Raw genomic sequence first — 26927 nt, 5'->3', positions numbered from 1 at the left:
TACTCTGCAACACTGCACTCTACGCAACTGCACTCTGTGCTAATACACTCTATGCCAATGCACTTTACTTTGTAAAACCCAGCTCTATGCCCCTGCACTCCACGCCAATCCACTGTATGTCACTCTTATCTACTCTGCATCACTGCACTCAATGCCACTGCACTCTACACCACTTTACCCTACACCATTACACTCTATGCCACTCTACGCAACTGCACTCTACCCTGCACCAATCCAGTATATGCCACTTCACTCTACTCTGAAACAATCTACTCTATGCCACTGCACTCTACACCACTCTAGGCTACTCTGTGCCACTTCATTCTATGAACTCTACTTTTAACCACTGCACTCTATGCCACTGCACTCTACATCACTGTACTTTACACCACTGCTCTCTACGACACTCTACTCCACTGCACTCACACTCTACTCTGCAACACTGCACTTTCAGCCACTGAACTCTATGCCACTCTACTCTGCACTACTCCACTCTATGCTACTGCACTCTATTCCACTCTACTTTTAACCACTGCACTCTATGCCACTGCACTCTACATCACTGTACTTTACACCACTGCTCTCTACGACACTCTACTCCACTGCACTCTGACACTCTACTCTGCAACACTGCACTTTCTGCCACTGAACTCTACGCCACTCTACTCTGCACTACTCCACTCTATCGCACTGCACTCTATGCTACTGCACTCTACTGCACTATACTCTACTCTGCACCACTTTATTGTACCCTGCTCTGAACCCCTCTACACCCTTTCACTCTATGCCATTCAACTCTATTCTGCACTCTACACCACTGCAATTTATACCACTCGACTTTGCACCACTGCCCTCTGCATCACGCAACTCTTTGCCACTCTACTCTGCACCACTCTATGCCACTTTACTCTATGCCACTCTACCTTGTGCCACTCCACCCTGCTCCACTCTGCTCCACTCCACTCTAGTATGCACCGCTCTAATCTACGCCACTGCATTCTACGACTCTACATTGTATGTCACTGAATTCATTACCACTTCACTCAATGCCACTGCACTCTACACCATGCAATCTACACCAGTCTACATTGCTCTACGCCACTCCAGTGTATGCCACTCTATGCGGGTCCACAATATGCCACTCCAATACACAACACTCTCTGCCACTTCACTATACAACATTCTACTCCATGCTTCCCTATTCCACTCTACGATTCTCCATGTGACCCTCCTCTACGCCACTAACTTTTAGCCATGCTGAACAGCAGCCACCCCGGTGTACAACATGGCTAAAAACACTGGCAATACCAATAGCTCCTGCATAGGTGGGAGCTACTGGCTTTGCCAATGCTTGTTTCCTTTGTATCCTACAACTTGTAGTACTGAGTTTGTAAGAGTATCAACAAGACTGAGAATCCCAGAATGCAAAGAAAAACATGACCTGCACGAACTTAGAGTCCTATTGATATATTGAAATTTGAGAGCTCAGAGAACAACACAGATGGGCACTCTAACCCATTGGTTCCCAACCTTTTGACTTCTGTGGACCCCTATTTTATCAATACTGGAGCCGGGGACCCCCACTGAATCATTATTGGAACACGGGGACCCCCAAGGAGTCATTACTGATAGCTGGGACCTAATATTATTAAATTTTTTAAGTAGCCGCGGACCCCCTGAAGAGGCTTCTCGGACCCCCAGGGGTCCCCGGCCCACAGGTTGGGAACCACTGGTCTAACCCACAACTGGGCGAGTGGGGAAGGGGACAAGGATGGTAGCAACATTGTTGCTTCTGTCTCCACCCCTTTTCCCCCACATGAGAACATCTATATACAGGTTTAAAGCACTCTTATGATGCAAATCCAGTGCTAAATGTTTGTTAATTTGGGACTTCAAGTTGGTACCGGAAGAAAAAAATGAAGCCTTTAAGGGAACAATAACATCCCTCAAAAATTCAAATAGGATTGACAGAAATCATAATTTGACAATCTTGATTGCAACCATATAAATACCTCTAATTTTCACATAATATAATCTCTGGCTCGTTTTTTTTTTGTTGCAAAGACAAAGTAGCTTGTATTTTCCGAAAACCAGAAAAGAATTGCAAATCTAAATAGTCAACTTCACCTCGGCCAAGCTTTAGGAAAATACTTCCAACTGTTTTATGTGTAGGTTCAACAGAAGACTACTTTTGAGATCCCTCACTAAACTCTGCCCTTTTGAGAAGCTTCACCAAACTTACTAGGATCAAGAGGATGTGGCTGAATCAAACTTTTCATAAGTTTTGTCCAGTTTATCAAATGGTGCAAATGTTATTAAAGATTCAAACATCTATATCCAGGTTTAAATCAAAAACACAGCCATTAGCCTGTATAATATACACAATTCATTAAGTTCTACCTTTTTTTCTCCACCATAGAATGGGATTCATATGGGGGAGTGGATCACCCTCTGGCCACCTTATACCCTTATTTAAGTTTTAAAAGCATCTTCCTTGCTGATCTAGCCAACGTTCTTAGGTGACATATTATTCTACCAAGCATAGTGCAGTGATTTCCAGTGCAATCTCAGCCGCCAACACCCAGAGGTAGTATTCACTACTGGAGAGAGCCGGGCAAAGGAAACCTCTACCAATACCGTTAAGTTAGAAATTTCATAAAAACTGTCTTTGTCACTTCTACCACCACCAAATGCATCCCCAGTCAGCCTGCCAACAAAAACTACCTCCAATAGCCTTTCAACCATTTCATAGTGCCCAAAAACCAGCCAATGGCATATGTTTTGTGCTTTTGAAACAAATAAGGTAACATAACAGGGAGTTAAATGATATTATTCAGTCCAATTAAAACAGCCGACCCTTCTTTAGCAGACTCCTAAGGTAATACCTACTTGCACAGATCTACAGTTCCTGGCTCCATGCTGATTGCAACAGCATATTTTTAACTGAATCCCAAAAAGTGTCTACTGAGGATACCCTTCATATAGACATTTTGCAGTTCAAGATTCATTTTGCAGTTTGCAGATACCATGATTTACACTTAGATATTAGGTTATTAGGCTAAATGTCTTACCACATTGATCCAACCACATACCTTTAATGTAACAGCAGATCTGTGACAATGTCATTATTAACCTCGTTAGAAAATGTTTTTCACTATACAAATGATCGTATGAGTCAAATATATACATAAAAAGAAACATTTTAAAAATAGCATAGTGATACGGTGATGCAGAATTGATTAAAAAAACAGGCCTAACTGCAAAACAGATGACATAAATTTGTAGGGTCTGTAAAAGACACATGCCAGGTCTACATTTTCTAAACTTGTATCTTTTTAGCACAGGAATGAAGAATACATTTTTATTTTTACAATAAAATTTACAAAAAAAGTGAACTGTAGTAGTGTCTGGTCAGAACCTCCATTGCAGGAGCAAATACGAACGGAATCACTACAATACTGCCCCAAAGGAAATGATAAAATACACCATATTATACAAATTCTCAATCCTGTAAGCAGAGATCTATCCCAAATATTGTCAACTGATAATAAATTTGGGTCAATACCGAAAACAGTGTATGCAACCACATATTGCCTTATCATGGGTTTAATAAGTTCTGTTGACTCTCTAGACTCTACCACTCCACTTGCCTATTTAGAAAATACTTTTTCATCCAAGCCTTGGCCTGTTACCTAAGATTAATAGGTTTCACAAATGAAGGCATCTTTGCTACAAAGACCAGCCAAGGATCATCATAACCCTATCACAGTTAAGACAACCTTTAATGATCTCACTATTGAAAGTAACATTAGAGTTACTCTATATTTAAGTCTATAAAAGGATAGAGGCCAATTTAGCAGTGTCTTCAAGATAGCCCATCCCCCAGTTCCTCATGACAGAAAAAGTACTCAGCAGGAAACAGAGGAGAAAGTGACAAACTCTATTCTCCCTGCTCTGTAAGTTTTTGATATTAGGCTTACCCAGGCCAATGCACCATTATAGATAAGAATTGTGTTTTGTATATTTCCAGCAGAGGAAGAATTAGATTAGAATGTAAATTTGTAGCTAAGACCAAAGACCACATTTTTTATGTCTCACAGAAATAGAGTGAGACCAGGTATTTCCCAAAACAAAAAGTACCACAAGGTATGTAAAGTAATATACTTTTTAAAAATCTTATCTTTAACTGTGATAGCACACACTCTAGAACTTTTAGATCCACAGGCCATGATATAGGATTTGGTTAATGTGGTTTTTAAATCCAAACCCTCCATAAAAGAAAAACGATTCTACCAAATGTTTTAAAGCTAATGGGACAGGTGCCATTAAAACAGCATCATCTGTATATAAAAGAGTGGGAATTGGCATACCCCAATGAAGGGTATGTCCTGCTTAGTTTTATTCTAAAAATTATTACAATTTCTAATATAAATAATAAACAAAATAGGAGCCAGTATGCAACCCTGACACACACACCGTTTTCATTTAAAAAAGTTGGTGTGTAACCAATTTTTCCTGCCCTTGACTTCAGCAGAAAGGTCAGAGTGAAATAATGAGAGAAAATTAACTATTGAGGTATCATTACAAATCTGGGCTTAATGACACCAAAGTGTAGCACTGTTGACGCAGTCGAGAGGACTTTATAAGTCCATAATGGCCAAGTACAAAGGGCACCCTTTGGCAATCTTATATTTCACATTCATGAGATATAGATTTAAATCCTGCTCCAGGGTACCAAGTTCTTCCCGGAACCCACATTTTACTGTTCTCAGAGTATTGCGCTCCACTTCCAAGCCCTGAATTCTGTTATGGAGGATTCTGCCTACAACATTTACCATTGAAAATATAAGTGAAATAGGTCTTTAGTACCCGGGCTCGGAAAGATTACCTTGAAAAACTGGGACGATGTTAGATATAGCCCAGAATGCAGGTAAAAAGGAAAGACAGCCACAATTAAGTATGTTGGTAAGCAACAGAACCAAGAGATCTATATTGGCCTTGTAAAGGGCCATAGGAAACCCCTGGGGCCTGAAGTCTTACTCAAAAGATTCTCAATAATAGCAAGAACTAATTCCTGAAAATCAACTGTGAACCCCTTCATACAGAAATTTGTAAAAACACCAGCAGTATCATTGTAGAGTCTGACTGAGTGGTTCAGACGATATAAGCTTTGAAAATGGGTAGTGGAAATATGGAACTCAATGTTTGGTAAAAAACACTGTTGGCTTAGTGGAATTAACAGTTTGCCAAAGCATTTTAGGGTCTTTCTGATTGGACACCACCAAAAGAGGATCACAATACTCTCAAATAAGCTTTTCCTTCTTTAATGTACATTTAGAATTAGCTCTACGTAATGCCACAAATTATTTGTTCCTGGGCTGCATAGACAGGGCTTCCGTCAGATATCTGTTCACTGAGGAACAAGCTCCATCAACCCATCTGAGTTTATCAATAAAAAAACTAAATGCAGGTTTCAAAAGAGAGTATTGTATTGCACTGTTCGATTCAATAAACAACCAAATATATCCTTGCTGCTAGTGCTCTCTAGAAGGCAAGTATCACATAAGTCTTTGTGAGTTATTAACACATTGCACAAGAATGCATGTGGTCAAGGAGTCTCCACACTATTCTAAGTCCTTTGTCCTTCCCCATTAAATTCAAATGAATGGAGTGGGTTGTATGAAGTGTGTTAACAGTTAGTTAAAAATCAACAATCAAGAGATTGTGATCGCCATAATAATTAGGTAGCTCCTCACTACCAATAAGAAAATGAAACAAATCAAGGGACACAAATATATAATCAATCACTGAGTGACACCCATCCCTATAAAATGGTGAAATAAAATTAGATGCCTCTTCCCTAGGTTCTAAGGCAGTGATACACTCTCTCTCTGCAATATAATTTTGAAGCAGAGCCCCTAAAATCTGGTTTGTTAAGTGATGTTACCTTGTCACACAGTGAAAAATAATGATAACAAATTGAGTAGCCTCTGGCATTTTTACATTAAAAACTCCACCAAGGAGTACATTGAACCCCTTATAAGATGATCTAATAGAGATGCTAAAACTGTTGATAAATGGAAACAAAATTCACAATTCTTGAATTTTGATAAGTAAAAGCATCAGTATAAAAATTATCAAACTATTACATCAGTTCACCTAAAATGCTTGAAAACCCACTGTTTAATGGCGATTGTACTTAAGCAACTTTCAGGGGTAGCTCAAACAAGGCAAGAGCCCCCGGCCATGGCTCCACCAGAAACAGATGGAGTTGCATAGTTGAAATAACATAGCTACCTCTTACAAAAGATTGCCTGTTGCCCATGTTTCTTGCAACAGTATTATATCAAAAGTATTAATAAATATCACCCAATCCATTAAATTGATTTTTGAATGCACTCTGGCAACATTCCAACGCACCTAACACACTCAGGCATTATCAACAAAACTGTTCAAATCATCCTTGAAGTTGTTAATTAACACACACCTGATTGTTGGTAGTTTGAAATGTCACCCAAATGTCAGTCTACTGATTCAGGCTCCCATTTTGAAATGAGAATGTTAGGGGGGTTGCCCAGTCTAGCTTCTTACAGCCACTGACAAATGCAGACAGGCCTGCTCTTGGCACTACAGTGGTAAGGAATGTACTATGTAGTGCTCAGCTGTTTCCTGGCTTCTGCCTCCAATCACCTTCTCGTAGCAGCACGTCTCTCTGAGCTTTGAAGTCCAAGCCCCAGTGTTTAAGTTTGTAAGTGTGTTCTGCACTGTGATGACAAGGAATGTGCTATATAGTGCTCATTTGTTGCATAGCCCCACCTCCAGTCACCTGCTCCTGGTGGCACAGTATCCCTTTGGGCTTTGAAGTCTAAGCACCAGCACTTCAGTTTGCAAGCGTGTGTGACAACATAATAGTGGTGGCCCATTTGACCCTCAAAGTCAACATAATGAGCAAGCCGGTGGTTTTCTAAGGCTTTTGTGGAGAAAAGACTTTTGATAGGGTTGTTTTGGATTATGTCAATAGTCATAAAGAGAATTTTGATTTACTATAAGTCCAACAATGTTTCTTTTGCCCAATTTTGTCAAACCAAGTGAAATGATTGTGAGAAATGACTGCCTAGATAACCGGCCATGTTTGCAGAACCTGGTTATGAAATCTAAGGACTAAGTGGGGGTGGCTTATTCAGATCTGGATGGATATGTTAATGTGACAAAACTTTACATTTTAAATGGCTCACCAGTGGCTTATTCACTTAAAATAATATGACAAATAGAAACAGGTACAGCTAAAATACCTTTTCTGTAACAGACCTGGCTACCCTTATTAGTGTATTCTAGTCCAGTGACGGGGAGCCTTCTCTAAGACTGAGATCGAGTTACTATTAGATAACAGACCAAATACCAAGAAGCAGAACATGCTGTTCCTGTCCTTGCGGTTGCAGGGGCACAAAATTCAAAATCCACCTGTAGCAAGGTTACTGCAGATAACGATAGGTTGGCAGTGTGTGAACATTGTTGGTGCCTCTTGGCAGAAGTTTTGCACTTGTGGCAAGCACACTACACACTGGTGTCTCACCCATGGACTACTAGTTCCAGAATATTTGTTTACTGGTGTAACTTTCATTGTGTTTCATTCTTTCCTTGGTAGGCAGTCAAGTTGCTATTTTACATTGCTGCAGCCTGGACACTTGCTTCACGGTTTTGTGATCTGTGTTTGTGAAAAATATCCTTTTGAATGTGTGCAGAGAGCAAGAGTAAGTATATAGAAATAATCTGGAAGTAACATGTTTGGTTCTATGAACTGTACTTGGTTGAGGATTCCAGCTTTTCAACCATTCTTGGTTGAAAGCCAAGGACTTTGGGAACGATTACAATCCTTTGAAAGTATCTTCTTTTGTGAAGGAATAGAAGTAATTCTATAATCGAGGAACCTCTTATATTGTAATGTATATATGATGGGTAGTCAGGTGTCAGCGTTGATTAGTAAGTCATATATATCACTGGGCTAGAGATATATAAAACATTAACAAATGTTTAATTACTTTACAGATGTATCGCGGTATAGCTGAAAACAGCCAACTACTCCAGAAAGAGCACATGCATGAAGCCAGAAGTGCTTTATTAATGATGGAGATGGAGTTCAATCAGCATTACAGTGGACCCTTTTATTTAGTTGTATTTTAGTTTCAGGAACATACTCTTCATATTGAGAGACAGAGAGTTAGGTACACAGAGATATTCTAAAGGTATATTCTTTCACAGCGGGAGTTAGATGCAGGAGGTTAAAGATGGATTATTAAACCTTTCTTTATTTGTCTGTAGTTTGCCATTACACTCTGCAACTATCCCTGCCCATCAGAGTGAGTGAACAGGAAGAGAGCAATGTCCAATGCATTTGCTTTCCTTCTTAACCCATTCCTCTTTCCATGCTTCAGCTGTTTATTTCACATACAGTAGTGGTTGTAATGGAGAGCAGAAGATTGAATCGCCCTCCCATTGAATCCAAGGTTCAAGGTTAGTGCTTTCTGACACCAAGACTCACTTCCCTTTTGTCTTAGACTCGTAAATTGCAACCTGTCATTTTCTGCTCCTTCAGAGGAGAAGGGATTAAAGAACTGGGAGAAAGGAGATTGTGAGTTTGTTGGACGAATGTTCACTGGTACCAGGATCATAAATCTGCTATTGGTTGTTACATCGTGTTTATCCTTCCAGCTCCCTTGCTGGCAACTCTATGCATTAAGCAGTGATCGATGAGAGATCTGAGGAGCTTTAAGGCAGTAGTATTATAATGTATGGTTGGAAAGATAGCGTATCAGTCAACCAATCAAAGATACTGTATTTGGCTATCGTAAGCCATAAAAATGTACATTAAAGCTTAACAGCTGCCGAACAATGAAACCTTAAAAAGCCTTAAACAATTACATGTTACGAAATTATTAATCACTAGACCGGATTCTTAAAATACTTAAAATAAAATTAAAAACTGCCACAATCACATCTTCGTTGCCCAATCCCTGAAAGTTGTCAGATGCGGCTGTGTGAGATCTGAGACCAACTTCCTGCAATTGTGGGCACAAAAAACGCCTTTGAGATATAATATCAAAAGCATTTGACTTCATTGCACCAACTCGTGTATACTGTGAGTAGATAGTGCAATGTCAAAATCTGGTCCAAAGTTTAAGAAGGGAGATAAAGGAAAGAAGATCTTGACTTGGGCTATAGAGTCCTCTGTCTCATTGCAGAATAAAACCAATTCTATATGCTCCCACACTAGTGTTTCGTGACTGCATCTAAATTGGAGCACTTTAACAAAACAGAGCAAGGAATTGGCTGAAGATTATGTAGATTAGATGGATCCTATCTGCACATATAGTCGACTTTTCAGAAACGTTATATGTACTTTGCAGATGTTTTTCGCGTGATTGAATGAATAAAGAGGTCAACTCCTACCTTTGTTTATTTGTAAGTTCTAGTAGGAGCTTAGTAACCCTGTATTGGCAAAGCTAATACATCTGTTTTTCGGTTGCATGCCAACATAATAACCCAAATATATGTAGTTCTAAAATACCAATATCCAAATAACGACACCGAATGTCGATTTTACACACCTGTGATGTAAATTACAAGAATACCGTATAATATAAATAGAGCAAAGGAGAAGCTGAGAACTCTGGGTAGGTCCCAAGTTTAGGTGGAGAGCAGCTCCAAATTGGAGCACCCTACAACATCAGTGACACTCTAAATTTGCATATATATATAAATGACGTATGAAAAAATAGAGAGAGATAGAGAAAGGGTAGAAATTGGTTGTTGTGTAATGTGGTTCAAAGTTTCTAACAAAGAGTTTTGATTACTTCATAAACCATAAGGCTGAAGGGTGAGGGTTTTGTAAATGTCACCAGATGTACACAAATGTGGCAATGTAGACCATATTACATATGGTACCCATTATTTTTTTAAAACTCTTTTTATTTGCATTTTGTCAAGTACAAGATACAGTGCACATTGTAACGCTCATGTCGGAAATGTAACACATGTATAGTCATAATATGTCTCAGAGTTACAGTGTTTGGAAATTCACAGATATAGTGAGTATGCAGGGACTGAGCAGCAAAATAGTAAAGAACAAAGCAAAAGCTTCATCAAGAAGATCTTAACAACACACCCAACAACCCTCCACCACCGTGCTCTTGTGTAGGACACCTCGAAAATAGTAGAAGCAGTGTTTACAATATGGTGCACCGTGGCGGTTGTTACAACAACAGGGTCAACATTTTTGGCACTGTTGTGGCACTTTGCTGCATTAGCGCCAACATTTTTGGGGCTACTGCAGAAAAGCTCAGAGAGGCCCGTAAGCCAATACAGGTGCATTACTTTATCGCCTGCCTTAGGCAGGCACTAAAAATGACGGAAAAACCGGCGCAGTGAAATTTTGTAAATTTCACCTTGCCATTTTTTCAGGCCTCCCTGTGGGGGAACGCCCCCCCCCTTGCATACATGAAGCCTGGTGCAGGCATAATGTGGCGCAAGGGGTTACAAAGTGGTGCAACACATGCATTGCTCCACTTTGTAAATATGGGGTGGGGCAATGGCCTGCTTAACGCTGTCTTGGTGTAATACAATGATGTTAGGGCGGCGCAAGGCAGAAGTAGGGACTTGTAAATATGCCCCTTACTCAGTGAGATAGGTACATTTCCAGCAGTCAATCACCGTGCCTTATCAGTCAGACACTTGCACTCCTAGTAGTAGCTATAGGCGGTAGGTCTTACAGGAGACCCTCACAACTCAGCAACCATAGCAACTCATGCTCTCAAGTCATCCTCCAGCTTATCATCTTTCCGGGAGTGTTTCATGCATATTTCTTCCGCGGTCACCCATTCAGATGCATCCGATGCATACCGAGAGGTTTCCGCACTCAAACATTTAATGGCAATGTGATGTTTTGCCAGGATCAGACTCAGCAGAACCAGTTTCCTGCTTAACTTTTTGTTGGATGGAAACGGGATCAAGCTCAGTATTAATTGTCACATGTCCAATTGCACTTGCCACCCTGTGGCCATGTTCAAACTATCCAACACTGAGCTCCAGTAAGGAGTCAGGGCTGTACAGGTCCAGATTATGGGGGTCATTCTGACCTCGGCGGTAAAAGGTGCTTACCGCCGGTCAGAAGGCCGCCACAACACCGCTGCGGTCGCGGTAAACCGCCACGGTCATTCTGACCCTCAAGAGGCAAACCGCCAAAAACCCGACATCAACAAAAGTCCGCCACACCAACGGCCAGCGTTAAACTGGCGAAGACCAAACCTCCACCGTCATGCCAACAGAAAAACGCCCATGCCATTACGACCCACGAATCCACGTGGCGGTCTTTCAACCGCGGTATTCCATTGGCGGTACACACCGCCGTGCTCAAAATACACATACAGCTCCAAAACACAGCCACATTGGACAATTTGAAATACACACACCTGAGACACATACACACAACACTCCCACACACCCGATTAACTATAAAACACACACCCACATCACCCGCAAACCCCTACGACCACAAATCAGAGAAGAAGCCCAGAGAGAGACAGCACAGAATAGAGAACACCATCACACAGAGGCACACTACACCATCACCCACACAACAACCACGCACAAAACACCACACACCACTACACTCACCACACTCATCACCGCAAACACCACCCCACACTACATCCACACCACCCCATGGCACCCCAAAGACACCCCAGGTTCTCAGACGCAGAACTCAGGGTCATGGTGGAGGAAATAGTTCGGGTAGAGCCCCAGCTCTTCGGGACACAGGTGCAGCACACCACCATTGCCAGGAAGATGGAGCTATGGCAAAGAATAGTGGACAGGGTCAACGCTGTGGGACAGCATCCACAAAATCGGGACGACATCAGGAAGCGGTGGAACGACCTACGGGGGAAGGTGCGTTCCATGGTATCCAGACACAACATCGTGGTGCAGCGGACTGGCGGCGGACCCCCACCTCAACCCCCAGAATTTACAACATGGGAGGAACAGGTCTTGAACATCCTGCATCCTGAGGGCCTCGCAGGAGTAGGCGGAGGAATGGACTCTGGTAAGTCTCATCTTCACTACTTCATCCCCCCACCCCACCAGCATGCCAACTCATACCCCCACCCTCCCCCCACCACCATCACACATCCTCATTGCTAATGTCTCACCATCACAACCCACCCATCCCAACACCAAACCCTGCATGCCACCACACACCATCGACAGCCATCACCTAACCATGCCCACTGCACATACCCATCTCCCCCACAAACCGCCGTCACAACAGCCCCCACAAAGGAATGCCAGCACTGGGGTACACGGGCACCCACCCATTGCACGCTATGGCACACACAGAAGCAATAACCATACTCTTATACCCCTGCAGGACCCGAACGCCACCACACCGCCCGGGAGGGTCCAGAAATGTCCATCCCACCCCCAGAAGAGGCCCCCAGTGATGACAGCAGCTCTGTCTCCCTGGACCCAGATGACCAGCCCGGCCCATCGGGGACCTCGGGACAGTCGGTTCCCCTCAGACAGCCACAGGCTACAGCAGACCTACCCCCCTCTGGGAACACCAGCACAGCACCCACCCAGCGGGCCCATGCCTCTGTCTCCAGGACACGTCAATCAGCGGTGTGTCCACCACTACAGGGCACCCAGGTTACCCACTCTCCACGAGGCCCTCACCTCCATCATGGGAGCATACCACCACTCCCAGGAGACGATGGCGACGGTCCTGGCCAGGTTCCAGGAGATCCAGGTACTGCAGGAGGAACAGTTTATGGGGTTCAGGGAAGAACTGAGAAACATTAGTTCCGCAATGGGCACCATCGTTGTGGCTCTCAACCAGATTGTCACCACATTGCGGGACCATGTGGCACCACAAAGGGCCCCTGTCACTAGCATGGACCAGGAACAGCCTACCACCTCCGCCGGCGCTAGTGGACAGGAGGCCCCGACACAGGAACAACCGGCCACCAGAACCCCACCTCCTGCAGAAGAAGAACCACCCCGCAAGCGGTGCCTGAGATCTAGGAAGAAGACAGAGTAGGATGCCAAGACCCCTGCCAGGAAAGGATACCCCCTGATGTCATCCCACTGTCCCACATTGTCACCCTGTCCAACCTTAAACTGCCCCTGCTCCACCTTCCACAGGCATATGGACAATGCACCTGTGAGACTGAGAATCTGGACTCTGCCATGGACATTCCTCCACCATCACCCATCACCGATTTTCAACCATGTCCCAAAATTGAGCACTTTAATAAACACACTTATTGCACACAAATAATCTGGAGTCTGCCTGTATTTTTGAAAATATGTATTAGACATAAACGTGCCAAAATGACCAGTTACATTGTGATGACAACATACCACTGTCACACAGCTGTAGTCCATGGGCAAACAAAGCAGAGGTCACGCAGTGGGGCCCACATCTCTGAAACTGGAAGGGAAAGTCACAACTCTGTTAGCATACACTGGGTGAAAAGGACAGACAGTAGAGAGGCAGGAGACTGTAAGTAAATGTAAAATGCCGGTGTTGATTCTTACCTGTGTGTTATTGAATATACTGCTGTATCACTGTGTCCCTGTTGTCTGTGTCGTCCTCTTCGTCTTCCTCCTCTTCACTCTCCGCAGGCTCCACAGCTGCTACAACACCACCATCTGGACCATCCTCCTGCAGAAAAGGCACCTGGCGTCGCAATGCCAGGTTGTGAAGCATACAGCAGGCCACGATGATCTGGCACACCTTCTTTGCTGAGTACATTAGGGATCCACCTGTCATATGCAGGCACCTAAACCTGGCCTTCAGGAGGCCGAAGGTTCTTTCTATAATCCTCCTAGTTCGCCCATGGGCCTCATTGTAGCGTTCCTCTGCCCTTGTCCTGGGATTCCTCACTGGGGTCAGTAACCACGACAGGTTGGGGTAACCTGAGTCACCAATTAGCCACACACGGTGTCTCTGTAGTTGTTCCATCACATAAGGGATGCTGCTATTTCGCATGATGTACGCGTCATGCACTGACCCAGGGAACTTGGCATTTACATGGGAGATGTACTGGTCAGCCAAACAGACCACCTGGACATTCATGGAATGATAACTTTTTCTGTTCCTGTACACCTGTTCACTTTCACTGGGGGGTACCAAAGCCACATGTGTCCCATCAATGGCACCAATGATGTTGGGAATATGTCCAAGGGCATAGAAATCACCCTTCACTGTAGGCAAATCCCCCACCTCAGGGAAAATGATGTATCTCCGCATGTGTTTGAGCAGGGCAGACAACACTCTGGACAACACCTTGGAAAACATAGGCTGAGACATCCCTGATGAAATGGCCACTGTTGTTTGAAATGACCCACTTGCTAAGAAATGGAGTACTGACAGCACCTGCACTAGAGGGGGGATCCCTGTGGGTTGGCGGATGGGTGACATCAGGTCTGCCTCCAGCTGGGCACACAGTTCATGTATAGTGGCTCGGTCAAGCCTGTATGTCAGAATGACATGTCGTTCCTCCATTGTCGACAGGACCACCAGCGGTCTGTACACGGGAACATTCCTCCATCTCCTCGCAAGTCCCAGCGGACGGTGCCTAGGAAGGACAACAGCGAGCACAGAGTCAATCAACCCACAGGTAAGTTCCCACAGCTTGCACAGTACACGATTCTCTATGCATTGAATGGCTTGTATGAGTGTCGATGCAAGGCCTAGGCATGTGTGACGCAGTAGAAATTAAGCCATGTGGGCCCTTGAAATGGCTGCTGCCTGACCTGTGAAGTGTGACAATGGGATGTGAGGTCAATGCGCTGGCGTGGCACACCGTGGCGGTAGGCGGTCGAAGACCGCGGCGCAAAGCCGCATTGGTTAACATTGAACCCTATGCGTTTCAGGAGCCAATGACGAAGTGCGCCGGCGGTCGCGGGACGCACCGCCGCGGTACGCACCGCCGCGGACGTGACCGCCATTTTCTATCTGCTTAATCACTCGAGACCTGATCATCCACAGGAGAGGACCTATACTGCAAGTGCTGCTGTGACCTCGGTCTGGAAGGGACAATGGCTGCTGCGACTGGGGAAAGGGCCCCTGCCTTCACTTCTGAAGAATTGGAGAAACTCGTGGATGGGGTCCTCCTCCAGTATGCAGTACTCTACGGTCCTCCAGACCAACAGGTAAGTACACTGGGAGCATGCTTTGGGGGCAATGCCTGTGTTGAGTCGGGTGGATCAAAGATGGTGGGGAGGGGAGCGATTGAGGCATGCATCAAACGACAGATGAGAGCATGTGCCACATGGCAAGGGTGGGGATGGGGGGCCACTCACATCGAGCATGCAGAAAATTATAATAATGTTATTTCTTCCCCTGTACATGTCACATAGGTCAGCGCCCATCAGAAAATCGACATTTGGCGTGCCATCGCCAAGGACGTCCGGACCCTGGGGGTCCACAACAGACGGGGCACCCACTGCCGCAAGAGGTGGGAGGACATCCGCCGCGGGAGCAGGAAGACCGCGGAGGCTCTGCTGGGGATGGCCTCCCAACGTAGGAGGGGTGCCACTCGTCAATTGACCCCCCTGATGTCTCGGATCCTGGCGGTGGCCTACCCAGATTTGGATGGGCGCGTGAGGACATCACAGCAGACACAAGGGGGTGAGTACCAGCACATTCTGCTATCTTAGCGCGCAGTGGAGGTGTCTGGGAGGGGGAGGAGGGCTGTGGGTATCCCTAGGCCAGGGCGATTTCTGTAGGCTAGGCCCCTCCGTAAGGCATGGCCCTGTGCCCCCGCCCCCCACCTCTGTAGGGTGCCAAGTACAGCTATCCATGGCCCTGTGTCACCTATGTGTGCAGTTGTCGTCCATAGGCTTGTAGGCCAAGTCCCAATGATTGAGTAGTGTACCCCAAGTGCGCGGGGTAGTGCAGGGGGCTTCTGTGTCTGTCCTCTCCGCCAACTGTGTTGCCAATGGATGCACTCAACATGTCTTCATTTCCCCCCCCCCCCTTTTTTGCTGCTCTTCCTGTTCATGTGTGCATTAGCATCATCAGGCGGAGGAGAAGTGGCATCGGAGCACGAGGGAGCTTCATCTCACATGGTCCTGGAGGGCCATGCAACCGACTCGGAGTTCACCAGTGAGACGGAGGGCGAGGGGAGCTCCACAACGGGGACACGTGGAGACATCAGCGACACAGACACGTCCTCGGAAGGGAGCTCCCTTGTGGTGGCGGCAACATCCGTGCCCACCGCAACAACAGGTACAGTCGCCACCCAGCGCACCAGCTCCGCCCTCCCAGCAGCCCCTCTGCGATCGCCCCGTGCCCGCTCGCACACGAAGGCGGGCATCTCCTTCGCCCCAGGCACCTCAGGCCCTGCCCAGTTACCCCTGCTGCCCTCAGTGAGGAGGTCATTGACCTCCTCAGGAAGCTCATTGTTGGGCAGTCTACCCTTTTGAATGCCATCCAGGGGGTAGAAAGGGAGGTGCACCGGAGCAATGCATACCTGGAGGGCATTCATTCGGGTCAGGCTGCCCATCAGCGATCATTCAACGCTCTGGCCTCAGCAATGACGGCAGCCATTGTCCCTGTCTCCTGCCTCCCTCCTCCAACTTCCTCCACCCAGTCCCACTCCCCTGTTCCTCTGCCTATCCCAGACACACCTACAGACCAGCCTGCACACACCTCAACACCCAAGGGCAGCTCATCCAGACATAAGCACCACACATCACACAAGCATTCACACAAGCAACAGCCACATGCAGACATACCAACAGCCACTGCCTCCTCTGTGTCCCCCTCCTCCTCGTCTCCCTCCTCCCTCCCTGTGACGTCTCCACTCAGACTTGCATACACAACATCATCAGCCACTACGTCCATCACCAGCACACCCACCAGAACACCCGCCCTTCATCTCTGCACCGCTCCACTGGGCACCGCCGTCTCAAGCACCGCTCCGCTGGGCACCGCCGTCTCAAGAACCGCTGAACAGGGCCCTTCAAGACAAGCACCGCTCCGCTGGGCCCTTCATCTCAAGCACCGCTCCGCTGGGCCATTCATCTCAAGCACCGCTCCGCTGGGCACTTCATCTCAAGCACCGCTCCGCTGGGCCCTTCATGTCTGCACCGCTCCGCTGGGCCCTTCATCTCAAGCACCGCTCCGCTGGGCCCTTCATCTCAAGCACCGCTCCGCTGGGCCCTTCATCTCAAGCACCGCTCCGCTGGGCCCTTCATCTCTGCACCGCTCCGCTGGGCCCTTCATCTCAAGCACCGCTCCGCTGGGCCCTTCATCTCAAGCACCGCTCCGCTGGGCCCTTCATCTCTGCACCGCTCCGCTGAGCCCTTCATCTCAAGCACCGCTCCGCTGGGCCCTTCATCTCAAGTACCGCTCCGCTGGGCCCTTCATCTCAAGCACCGCTCTGCTGGGCCCTTCACCTCAAGCACCGCTCTGCTGGGCACCGCCGTCTCAAGCACCGCTCCGCTGGGCACCGCCGTCTCAAGAACCGCTGAACAGGGCCCTTCAAAACAAGCACAGCTGAACAGGGCACCGCCGTCTCAAGAACCGCTGAACAGGGCCCTTCAAGACAAGCACCACTGAACAGGGCCCTTCAAGACAAGCACCGCTGAACAGGGCCCTTCAAAACAAGCACCGCTGAACAGGGCACCGCCGTCTCAAGAACCGCTGAACAGGGCCCTTCAAGACAAGCACCGCTCCGCTGGGCCCTTCATCTCAAGCACCGCTGAACAGGGCCCTTCAAAACAAGCACTGCTGAACAGGGCACCGCCGTCTCAAGCACCGCTCCGCTGGGCCCTTCATCTCAAGCACCGCTCCGCTGGACCCTTCAAGACAAGCACAGCTCCGCTGGGCCCTTCATCTCTGCACCGCTCCACTGGGCACCGCCGTCTCAAGCACCGCTCCGCTGGGCACCGCCGTCTCAAGAACCGCTGAACAGGGCCCTTCAAGACAAGCACCGCTCCGCTGGGCCCTTCATCTCAAGCACCGCTCCGCTGGGCCCTTCATCTCAAGCACCGCTCCGCTGGGCCCTTCATCTCAAGCACCGCTCCGCTGGGCCCTTCATCTCTGCACCGCTCCGCTGGGCCCTTCATCTCAAGCACCGCTCCGCTGGGCCCTTCATCTCAAGCACCGCTCCGCTGGGCCCTTCATCTCAAGCACCGCTCCACTGGGCCCTTCATCTCTGCACCGCTCCGCTGGGCCCTTCATCTCAAGCACCGCTCCGCTGGGCCCTTCATCTCAAGCACCGCTCCGCTGGGCCCTTCATCTCAAGCACAGCTCCGCTGGGCCCTTCATCTCTGCACCGCTCCGCTGAGCCCTTCATCTCAAGCACCGCTCCGCTGGGCCCTTCATCTCAAGCACCGCTCCGCTGGGTCCTTCAAGACAAGCACCGCTCCGCTGGGCCCTTCATCTCTGCACCGCTCCGCTGGGCACCGCCGTCTCAAGCACGGCTCCGCTGGGCCCTTCATCTCAAGCACCGCTGGCCCATTGGCAGAAGGGGCAGGCCCGGATCTGTGTCGGGCAGAGCTGCACGATGCACTCTGGGCACCATGCCTCCTCCAGTACCAGTGGAGTCTGTAATCCACTTGAGAGACTGTGGCTTTGCACTCTCCAGGATTGCACAGTGGGCAAGCCACCCACTGTAGAGACTTGTGAGACTGTGGCTTTGCACTCCCCAGGATGGCACAGTGGGCAAGCCACCCACTGTAGAGACTTGTGAGACTGAGCTTTGCACTCCCCAGGATGGGACAGTGGGCATGGAGGCCCCTCGTGGATCTGGCGTCGTGGACTCATGTGGCTGAGGTGCCTCCCCTTGCCTTCCCCCTGAGGTGCCTGTAGTTTTTCTATCTGATGACCCTGCAGTGTTCTCTCCAATGGCTTCGGGTCTCCTGTGTGGGCTTTGCCCATGTGTTGAGGCCAATCGGCCCACGTACAATGACTGAAACCCAATTTGGACAGGACAATTTACATATGTGTATATAGTTATAGATGTTTGAATTTTTTTTTACGTAGCCTTACAATATATTTGAGTTTCATGATCATTTTATTTTGTCTTTGCATTCTTCCGGGGGGTTTAGGAGGTGTCGCTCTGAGTTGTTGCTCTGCATTGATGTGTAGGTAGTTGTGGGTGAGGGTGGGTGTGTCGCGTATGTGTGTGCCCGTAATCTTTTCTCCTCCCCCCTCCCCTGTGTCGTAGGTGCAGTACTCACCGTTGTCTTCTGCGCCGGCGTTCGTGCTCCTAGTAGAGGAGCAGGTAGACAATAGCTGGTAGGATGTGTAGTTCTGGTTCCATGCTGTCCAGATTCCTCGTGGAGTGTGTAGAGGTGAGCGTTTTCCCGTTCGTAGTCTGTTTCCGCCGTGTTTTTATCGGAGGGCTCCCGCCCCGGAAAAGGTGGCGGATTGGTGAGTTGTGATAGGGTGGGCGGTACATTGTCTCCCGCCTGTCTGTTGGCGGTCACTGCCGCGCTGTTTGTTTGTCCTGCCGTGGCGGTCGGAGTGTTAAAGTGGCGGTCTGTGTTGGCGGTTTCCGCCAGGGTCAGAATTCCATTTTTTTGACCGCCTGCCTGTTGGCAGGTTGGCCGCCGCTTTAACACCGACCGCCAGGGTTGGAATGACCCCCTATATGTCTAAAATCTGCTATTGGGTGTCTGCATCTTGGGCAGGCCTCTGATCTATCAGGATATTACTTGTGCAGTATAGTTGGAAGAAGGTATATCTGCCGTATATAATTATATTGGATTAACTTAAATCTGGCTTTGGAGCTGGTAAGACAAACTCACCCATGTACGAACAACCACTCTTTGCATGACAACGCAAAGTAGTGTTTCTGCCCACTTATCACGGATTAGGAGGAGCTCATCAGGTAGGTCACTACATAGTGCTCAATAGAGGTGTGAAACAAAGCAGCACCCCCTGCGAGCTCCAACAGAGCCACCAATGAATTAGACCTCAGATAGGCATCTGGGAAGATGGGCCAGATCTTGCGAGCCGTAGCAGAAATTTTATCATACTGTAGATATTGACTGGTTCCTAGAGCGAAGGATACCACAACGTCATTATGAGGGATAAAGCATCCTTTATGGTATAAGACCCCTAAGGTATGACATTCACCACCCATTCTGCACTGGCCTGGGGTCAGAACTTTTCCGAAACGGTCTTAGAATCCAAAGCGGTAGGTCCGGTGCATCTGGGGCACTCTGGATCACCCTTTTGACTGCTCCTTCCCATATCCCAAAACAAGGTGGATCATGTAGGGCATATCAGGGGGTCCTGAGGTCCACATATTAACAACTGTGAAAGCAAAATGTCCCTGTGGGAACCCTTCAACAAGGGCTTCTCCCATGAGTCTTCTGAATCGAGCCAGCGAATAGCATGCTGTAAATGGGTCGCCATATAGTGGGACTCCAAGTCGGGAAGCTCCAGGCCCCCCCTAACCCCAAGGTCATTTCAGAGTGGAAAGTCCGACACATTTACACTTATTAGCTCATAGGAGAGCAACCATCAGGCTATCAAGCATGTGGAAGTAGCATCTGGGGATTGCATAGAACAAGCCATGAAGAGCATAAGGACATCTGAAGACCATCACAATTTTTACCGGACAACACGGTCCCTAAGAGATAGGGGCAGGTCCCTTCAGAACAGCATTGGTGCACCCAATCCCCCAAGCAACCCGCCCAAATTGACCTCCCAGAAAGTTTCCTCAGTGGGTGCCAGATGTATTCCCAGATAACGGACGTCACTCAACTCCCAGGGAAGCCCAACTGCTGGGAGCTGCTCTAGAGATCTTCTAGCCAAAGAGCCTAGTGGAAACATCTTGGATTTGGTGGGATTCAGTTGAAGGCCGGCGAACACCCAAAATTCCTCCATCACTCTTAGTAGTATTGGTGCAGAGTATGTGGGTTGTCGGAGATAAATCAGAGCATCATCTGCATAAAGGGAGACCGCATGAGAAGTCTCCCCAACATGATAGCCAATGGTCCCATAGTTCTTCGCAAACTCTCCACCAGCGGTTCCATTACCAACACGAAGAGGGGAGGGGACAAAGGAAAGTGCTTCCTAGTTCCTCTGTGTAAGTTGAACACAGCCGAAACTTCCCCCTCAGAGTTCAGGCATGCACATGGGTCAGTATATTGCAGGTGTACCCATAGGACAAATCTGGGGCCCATCCCTACATTCCCTAACACTCACCATAGTTAAGGTCAGCTTAGGGAATCAAAACCTGTTTGATATTCAACAGTGCCAAGGCCAAGTCATCATTAAGATGTTGAGTAGCATTATATATATGGGAAAAGCACCTCAGATTGTGCAAGTTACTTCTTCCTGGGATGAACCCAGATTGATCGGGATATGTGAGTGGTGGAGGTAAGGAGATGGGCCCCCAATATGCTGCTAAGGAATTTAACATCAAGATTTAAAAGGGAAATAGGCTGTTACGTGAAGGCGGTCTTTAGGTCCTAACCTGGCTTTGGGATCATCACCCCTAAGGCTCTTTGTAGTGTGGGAGGAATGGTGCACACTGAAAGGGCCTTCTCTTAGACTTCAAGCAATTTATCAACCAGTATGTCTGTGTATCTCTGGTGAAATTTGATGGGAAGGTCATCGCTTCCCAGCGTTTTTACCATTTTAAGAGCATGGATCGTGGCCCCCTGCGTATAGACCATACATCCCACCTGATCTTGCATAGCCAGCACTGGTATCTGGGGGTTCCCCTGTTTAATCAGTGAAGCTAGCACTGCCCTAGTCTTATCTTCCTCTGCATGGAGACACTGGTGGCTAGCTTTATATAGATGTTTTTCGAGTGTCCTCTAATTACCTAAATGAGCTGCACAAATCTCCTGCCAATCCTGCAACCTATTGGGACACGTGGGAAGCAAAGGCTCCAGCACCCCCAACTCCCTCTCGAGTGCCAGGATATCTCTTTCTACTTGACTCTTAACCCCATACATCACTTTTAAACACTCTCCATGCATGACCATCTTGATAGCCACCCAATCCGTGGCCCTACTCTCCGATGTACCCGGGTTTTCATGAAAATAGTGGGTTAACGTGTCTGAGACCATAACCTTGAATGGGGGAATCAATCAGAGCCTCAGCCCGAGATGCCAGAGTGGTTTCAGTGGTCTGCTACATCTCTTCCCAAATGTTAAGAGAACAGGGGAGTGGTCACACAAATACCTAGTGAGGTGAGACATTCCGGTAACTGTTTGTGCTACATTCCCGAAGACCAAACAGTAATCTAGGCGGCTATTGGTGTGCACTGCAGGGGTGTAGCAGGAGTACTGTTTCTTTTGGGGATGTCTGTCCCTCCAGGTATCAAAGACATGCAGTTCTTGCATGAAGTCATGCAAGGGAGCGGGCAGGCGTGGTTTGGTATGAAATTTAGGAGGACTGGGGTCCAGCACGCCATCCAGAACACAATTGCAGTCCCCTGTCCATATGATCAATCAGAGGCCAGATAGGGAATGGCTGCCGTAGCGACCATGATGAAAAAGTCACCACAGTCAGTAATAGGTGCATATACATTGATCAAACATATCTCCCTCCCATCTCAGGTGCCGTATAGCACCACGTATTGCCTCTCTGAGTTCAGAACATGGCCCCAATAGAGAAAGGGAACCCTTGGGGCCACCCAAATCAGTTACCCTTGGGCATAGCCAAAATGTGTCTCTAACCTCTAACATCATCGGAGAGAAAATAAACAATCTCCCCACACATGGGATCCTGAAGGAATGCAATAAGGATTTTATAACGTTTCAGATATGCATGAACTCTCCGACGTATGTCAAACTGGTCAATACCTTAAACATTCAATGACATAAGTTTAATTACCTGGTCTGCAATTTATGTGTGATGATAAACCAACCCCTCCATCTAAGTGGAAGGTGTCCCAATAGGCACACCTGTGGAGCTCAGAATCAGGAGCTTTATTCTGGTGTATGTTGCACAAGAGCTATTGACAAGTCCCCAAAACCGGAACAAGAGAAGAACAAAACATCCACCCAACTCCCCCATCCCCATGGGCAGCTGCTCTAGATCCCTCTCACCTGCTATGCACCTCTCAAGGGCCAGCAGTGGCCGCCCCATCTCCCAAACTCAAAATCCAAAAGACCCCCCCACCAAATCACACACAGAAAATCTGATGAAATGGAGTGCTACACTAGAGGTGAGGATGCAGGAGAGCTTGCGAGACGAGTAGAACTAAGCTCCCTCAGTGTATCAATCCCCCTCATCGCTAAAGCTCCCTGATGACACATTGATATAAGTAAGGAGCTATGTTCAATACATCATAGAATGTCATCCACCCTCCTCCCGGTGACCAATACAAGCATAACCATCTGTTCTGATGAGATTATTAGACAATTTAAAGCTGTAATAGTGAATTTAAACTCAGGGGGAGTCATAGATACAGTTACATCAGGTTATCACAAAGTTCTCCCCATTCTCACAAATCGGCTGGGGAACTCAGGAGTCACTCCATGACTGTGCTATCACTTGTTGTGCTAGTGTCACTGTAGCTTCTCAAGAAGGAATCTTTAGAGTGTGGAACACCAGCCAAAATCCAAAGCCTGCCATCCAGGCAAAGCACTATCCTATATATAGGTTGACCCTCGCCAAGGCTTCTCCTCCACCCTTTGTGCCTTCTAAGGCTGTGTCTATTTTGCTGGCCAATTTAGTGCGACAACCCTGTATTGCAGCCATCAGATCCGCCATCGATGGGGTTGAACTCTGCGCTCAGGTGCATCCTCCTTCACCAATGGTTCAGAGGGTGGCAATGCTTGTGTGCAGGTGCCAATTTTATTAGCTTGCGCCGGCCTTGAACCCTTATCCTTCACCATTATAGTGGCAAATTTTGAGGCACCTTAAGGAATCCACAAGATGGGGTTAACGGTGCTTTCAGCTAGTATCACCCGCAGCCACAGACACAGTCAGGTCCCAACCGCCTCCAGAAGCACCTAGGGGGAGGCATCATGCAAGACAGAACAGGGCGAGATGGCACGTCAAAACACCAGAGAATGAGTCCCAAGCCGTGGAAATACAATCTCCTTTGGCATTAGCCAACTGGGCCTTCTCCGCAGTGAAACAACAGCAGCAGTCAAATTGGCAGTTTATCCCTAGCGTTAAATGCTTGTGGCTCCAATGTCTGACTCCAGGCCGTCCCCTCCCTACTAGATGGGTAACCCTCAGCAGCCCAAGGCCTCTATCATGGTGAGACCAGCCATCTCCACATAGTCAAAAGGTTTAGAATGATGGCTCAACAAGTATTAGTTCATTGTTATCATTAATCCCCAAAAGCACATCTGGTGTCACAAGAAACAGTACCTTATCGATGGAGATCATATAGACTTCAGGCACAGCCACACATTGCCAGCCAGAGCGGGCATACAATGCTGCAGAGTCCATGACTGCGAGCCTGCCGAGTCCATACAGGCCACCCGTTAGAGCGTCCTGAATGCAATCAGGAGTTGTTCATCCTTCTTGGAGGTCCCGAGAATGGACCGCCTCCAAATCCTCTCTGGGTCAAATGAGAGGTGGGACCCGCCCGACATGTTGGTGAGCTCCCAGGACCTAGCTGCCGCAGTCCGACACCCATCCAGGCCTAGGCTGATCCCACAATGAGTCGCCTCCAGGGCCATCAAGGATTCACTGTCTCAGCGCCAGGGAATGATCCCCTTTTTCATTCAGCCAGCCCGCCACAATCCACTCCAGTGCAGGTGGGGTACAACAAGACCAGTGCTGTGAACGTGGACAGCAAAACTCTTACCACAGCCCTCCTTCGCTACTTGTGGGGCAGAGGCGGCACGTCTTTGGAGCCCCTCCTCGAGTCCTCTTCTCCAGTCCGGCACAGGTAGGGATAAAAATGGCCCAAGTGACGCCCCTCTCAGATGCCCCAGTTGCCAGGACATCGCCAATGGTTCCAATGTCAAAGATCACCAGTGGAGATTGGTAAAGGCCCAACAGCCTCGGCACGGCTTAACTGCAGGTCCACTCGGCTCCAGTGCCTCGCATTCATCAAGAGTCATAGGGGCTCCAAATAGTTACTCCTACTCCCAGGGGGCTGTAGGCACACAGGGAAGGAATGGATGACCATATGTTTGGCATGATGTAGCAGGGTTAATGAGTCATCGATGGGAGCTCCCTTAGAGGCATCTATTTGGCCATCTTGTTTGGTACCAACCACATGGTACCCATTCATTACTTTTTATATTACATGTTTATTTTGGGTTACTTAGCTTGAAATTTTTTTTTTCTCAAAGCGCAGTCAACAATGAGCATTGAGTGGAACATTTAACTTCTGTTTACCTTTCCTAAACAAATTGTTGATAAGAATGGGAGTCACAAAGACTCTGCTAGTGTTGGAACTCCTAGCTATGTTTTGAGTGAATAAACGTTTTGTATTTTGCAGTCACTCCTCTGTGCAGCACGTCTTTGGCGGGGCCCGACCCACACTACACACACTACCTTGTCTGGACTGGGGTAAACGGAAATGAGGATGTTAGAATATATATATATACACATATATATACATATATATATATGTGTATATATATATATATTTTAGGTGAATATCAATGATGTCCTTTGTGATGTCATCAACAATGTCATAAATGATGTCATAGAACATGTCATGAGTGATGTAAAATATAGGTCATAAGCAGTGCAGTGCATGGTGGGGGCGCGAGTTATAGTTAGCTCTGCTTACAATAGCCTGTGAATTTCTGTGTGGTTATAGCTCAAAACATTAATGTTGTTACTGACATATTCACCTAGCTATAAATTTACTTTAACCTTTGTATTTTTCAGTGAATGTCTACGGTTTATCTTTAAACAAAAATAGATCTTTTTATAAGATAATGTTACTTTTAACCCTAAAATCACCCTTATCTCAATTTATCTCTACCAAGGCCTTAACCTTATAATCATCCTTACCTCGCTTTACCTCTGCATACCCCTTAGCCCTAAAATTACCCTTACCTCTATTTACCTCTACCTACTCCTTAACCATAAAATCAGCCTTACTCCCATGACCTCTGCCTACCCCTAACCCTATAATCCCCCTCACCCCGTTACCACTACCCACGAGTGACCCTAAAAACAGCTTTACTCTCCTTTAACTCTACTCACCCCATAACCCTAAAATCACCCTTACCAACCCTTTATCTTTACCTGCACCTTAAATATTTAAATAAAATAATGTTATTTTAAAAAATATATATACTTATTTTAGGAGTAAAGGACAGTGTGGTAAAGGATGCCTGGTTAAGGTATGACCCATTTAAATCACTTAGCTGGGTAGGTCTTACCTGCATAATAAAGATTCTCTATGGTCTTACAAACATTGGGAAAAGTCCATAAATCATATGGCAGTGGTTCCCAACCTTTTGATTTCTGTGGACCCCCACTTTATCATTACTGGAACCCAGGGACCCCCGCTGAATCATTATTGGAATCTGGGTACCCCCCCACTGAGTCATTACTGAACGCTGGGAACCTAATCTCTTTATATTATTTGTTTTAGTAAGCAGTCGCAGACCCCCTGAGGAGGCTTTGCGGACCCCCAGGGGTCCCCGGACCACAGGTTGGGAACCACTGTCATATGGGGTTAGATTTTTTAATTTTTTTTTTATTCTACCACCAGTCCAAGAAACATTAGGGAAAAAAATTAAATGAATGGAGCTCAGATTTACTATTCTAACTCCAGTTCCTCATACTCAGGGGAAATCAGATATTTTGGGAAGGCAAAGGGGTCTGATTTACAATTCTAATGTTAATCCAAATACATTGGGCAACAGTGCTTATATTGGAAGTGATAGCATTTACTATTCTGTTTCCAGTCCTATAAACACTTGGGAAAGTGCTTATATTTGGTAGATTGTGTGTGTGGGATAGG

The sequence above is a fragment of the Pleurodeles waltl genome, chromosome 9 (genome assembly GCF_031143425.1).
Source record: "Pleurodeles waltl isolate 20211129_DDA chromosome 9, aPleWal1.hap1.20221129, whole genome shotgun sequence".
Lineage (NCBI taxonomy): Eukaryota > Metazoa > Chordata > Amphibia > Caudata > Salamandridae > Pleurodeles > Pleurodeles waltl.
This window is presented reverse-complemented; position numbering follows the sequence as displayed.